The 4,217-nt window shown below is 37.7% G+C and overlaps 1 protein-coding gene across 1 annotated transcript in view; it reads right to left on the reverse strand.

Moving 5' to 3' along the window:
• MYLK4 (myosin light chain kinase family member 4) overlaps nt 1–4,217 on the reverse strand; it is a 77,869-nt gene that overhangs the window by 20,574 nt on the left and 53,078 nt on the right. The window lies entirely within an intron of this gene.

A 4,217-nucleotide genomic window follows, 5' to 3' on the forward strand; every position in this document is an offset into this window, starting at 1 on the left:
CTACAATATTTGAAAACAAATGAATTCACCATTTGGAAAAAAAATTCTGTTAAACTCTGGCATTGTTTGTAAAAGAAGGCCCATCTTCAAGAATAGATTAAAGGATATTGATAATATATATATCACTGCTGACCTCTGTTTATATTGTCTTGATATGGTTCACATATAAATCAAATGAAAATGAGAGGATATGTCTGAATAGGTTTTGTAAGCCAGAAAGCAGAAGACTGAAATAAACTTTCATAAATGAGCTTTCACATTGCTTAGAATAGATGGCTCTTTTCTTAAGCAGATAAACATCCTTCTCAGATGCTAGTTTCTCTGAATTTGCATAGCAAACTTTTCTTAAATACCACATAAATGGTAAATATTAGTCCAATCCACCCAAATTATCACAAATTCTGAAGTTATGCAATGTAAATTAATGAAATTCTATGGATGCCTAAAGAATCAGTCTTCTTTTCTTTGGAAAGAGAACAAAATTTGCCTTAGGGTAACTTGCAAGCTTGAGCTGCTGTATTAGCATAGCTTGGGGTCTTCAAGACAAACTGCAAATGTACTTTTAAATAATCCAAGGGGCAGTCCCATAGGTTCAGAGCTTTTCCATTTTTCAGACAGAAACCTGGAAACACAGAGATATGTTTAGTAATTTGTGTAAAACTAAAATTAGAGATGAGAGCCTTGGAGTCTGTAACTTCCTCTTTAAGTGAAAGAGCAGGAAAAATGTTCTTCAACTTCCTCAGGCAAAGCCAGTTTCTCTCTCCTCTGCACACAGCACTCAGTTTACATGCCCATCCCAGCATCACTTCCAACACTTTTAAACATTTTTTCCTGTCAATTTCCCACTAGCTTGTAGGCCTTAAATGGCAAAAAGACTGATTCATCTTTGAGTCTCTGGCACTTAGCCCAGACACTGGGATATAGTGATTGATGGTGATGATGATGGTGGTGATGATGGTGGTGGTGATGATGTCAGTGATGATGATGGTAGTGGTGATGATGATGCTGCTGATGACGACGATGATAATGATAGTGGTGATGATGCTAATGATGATGGTGGCTAATATACACTAAGCCCTGTCTACATACCAGGCACATTTCTAAGCATGTTATTAATTCTGTTGATTCTCATAGCAACCCTTTAGGATAGAGACACTGTTGGCCCCATTTTGTAAGAAATTGGGTAATTTCTGAGGGTTATATAGTTCAGAAATAGTTTAACCAAGGATTATCAATCAGTTGCCTACTTCATTCTGTGCTCTTTCATTTTTAAAAATTTTTAATATTTATTTATTTTTGAGAGAGAGAGAGAGAAAGAGAGCAAGAGTGGGGGAGGGGCAGAGAGACAGAGACACAGAATCCAAAGCAGGCTTCAGGCTCTGAGCTGTCAGCACAGAGACCAACACAGGACTCGAACTCACAAGCCAGCCTGTGACCTCAGCTGAAGTCTGACGCGAAGCCAACTGTATTCTGTGCTCTTTCTTAATTACTACATTGTACTGTCACTTAGAAAAAAAGATAGATTATAGGCAAGATATGTTGTTAGTATTTATTGAATATCTATCACACAGCAATACGACAAGAGATAAGAAAGACAATTAAGAGACAGGGTGTAAAATTGAAACAAATTAGCAGAGAGAAAAAAATAAATATTTGTCATCAAAAGATTAGAATTAACATGGAAGAGAGGTGAGAGAGAGAATTTAAGTCCAACTTAGAAAATAAGTCAAATTAGTCAAATATGATACTTTAACAAATTGTGTTTAAGATATTGTATAATTTTGTCTTTCAGTGTCTTTCAGTATTTCTCTTTTGAAATGAAAACTCCTGGTGGATAGGCATTGTGCTCTGAATTTATTCTCGATGACACGAACATAGGTGGACTTAATAGTGAAAACTGGTTATGTATCGATCAATTTCAGTTCATCAAATATGTAAAATTGAAAATTTGGTGGTGAGACTCCATGGAGTGCCAAATTGATGAATATTTGCCTCTAAGGTCATCCGGGTGTTGGTGGCAAATGACCACCAATTGTGCTAACATTCTTTGGGTGGAACAGTCTGAGTTGACCAACAGACGCTGTCGATTCTGAGGATATTAGAAACAAGCTTCCAAATGAGGCTGTTTTTTTCTTTGTCAATTACATGCCACATATGTTTTATCATTTTAATAAGGTAGGAAGGCCTTTATTCATTGCCACAGGCCATTATATTTTCATTTCTCTATGTAATACTGACATCTAGAGGAACTTTGAACTGAAGAGTTTCCAAAACACAGAAGTTGTATTTCTCCTTTTCTGTTTTTGGACAGCAACTTCAGTACAAAGAGTTTTCACTTTGTTTCTGTATTATGCATAGAAGTTGTTAAAATAGGAAACACAAGTCTGTAGATACATCTTGTCCAGAGATGAACATAGTTTCTACTGATGAGAAAGGACGTAACAGTGCTATCAAGTATGATGTTTCTGTGAGGATTACTATCCCCCTCTGTTAATGGATAAAAATCATGTCAGAGACTATGTTCCCCTGCTAAATTCACACTGATTACCAAGATGAGCAGGAAGGCCTCATTTCACACAAATTTACTCATTATTCTTTCACTTAATAAATACTTGTGTATGTGCATATGGATTCCTTTTATAATAATCCATCGATGCACTTAGAATGACATAGGGAAGAAAGGGGACCCGAAACGGGCAAGTATTAAAAATGTAGTTTTGCTCTCTCCACTCTGTACAGTTTTCTAGGCTGGTGTCCTGAGTGCAGAGTATGTACCCAGAGTGTGTCCAAAGTAGTCTTCAGTGACTGTAAAGGAAATGTCAGAACTCATTTCTATTTGTTTTCCATTCTTTTAAATTTTATATGTTACATATTTTTAAAACATGTATTAGTAAAATTGAACACATATATAATTTATAAGTATCAGTAATATATTAAATTTATTCATAAAAATAAATATACATGTATTGCTTATCAATGTACATAATTTATAAATAAACCTATTGGAATACGCATAAATGTATGTTACTGATAACAGTGCAAAATCAAAATAATTTGGAGACCTTACTACCAAATAACACTATTTCTTACATTCTGATTTTCTGAAATACGTGTTTTAGAGAAGAATCATTCTAATGAGCAGGTTCAAGGACAAGTATATAAATAGAATAATCGGCTCATTTCTTGCAAACTGCTTTCAAGAGGTCAAGATTCACTGCTAATGACTATTTTGACAATTTTGACCAACTGTATGCACTTTATACTCTTGTCTTCATTCAGTTTCACTGAGTGCCATAGAATCAAGAGCTGAGCAGGAAGGCAACATTCATCTAGAAGCATGTGCCTACCTACCTGGGCACACTCCCAGCTGCAGGGTCTCTCACTCCTGTCACAGGAAGTTGTCCCAGTTCTACGCTACAACTCTCCCTCCCCTCAAAGTGGTGGAACAACCAAGAGGAAAATTAGTTCCATTGAACAACTTTGCCTTATCCTTCTTTCATTTTCATTCAATAAAAGTCAACTTTAAAAAATCTTTCCAAGGGACGCTTTGGTGGCTCAGTGGGTTAAAGATCCAACTCTTGATCCTCAGCTCAGGTCTTGATCTCAGGGTCATAAGTTCAAGTCCCACATTGGGCTCTGTGCTGGGCATGAAGCCTACTTAAAAAATCCGGGGCACCTGAGTGGGTCAGTTGGGTAAACAATCCACTCTTGATTCCAGCTCAGGTCATGATCTCACGGTTCCTCAGTTCAAGCCCTGCATTGGGCTCTGTGAATAGAAAAGCTAAACAGCTGAAGCCTTCTCTGGATGTCCACGATGCTGTGATCATATTCCAGGTTACTGTATGTCACTTGACATGCCTGTTGCCATACTGGGGCATGGACCCTTCTCTTCACTCTTGTTTCCCCAGCACCACATGAGTATCAGATTCTGAATATGCATGGTGAACCCACGTGCAGTAAAGGAAAGAAGTGCCTGCAGGACCAGTGCCCTCAGTCTGAGAACATTCTTTTATCAGGCTGCGTCACTGAAAAGCCTGACTACCCGAGGTGCCATCTGAAATGCATCCCTGTCACTGATGCTCATATCCTTTTGCATCACTTAACTGGTGCTGAGTGAAATCCACAGCCCTGCATTTGGGGATTATGGTTGCCATGGAAAACTGTTTTCTGAACATCACAATGGGACAGGACTACACTAACTGCCTACCCTGAGTTGA

Source organism: Crocuta crocuta, unplaced genomic scaffold (genome assembly GCF_008692635.1).
Source record: "Crocuta crocuta isolate KB4526 unplaced genomic scaffold, BGI_CrCroc_1.0 scaffold24, whole genome shotgun sequence".
Taxonomy (NCBI): domain Eukaryota; kingdom Metazoa; phylum Chordata; class Mammalia; order Carnivora; family Hyaenidae; genus Crocuta; species Crocuta crocuta.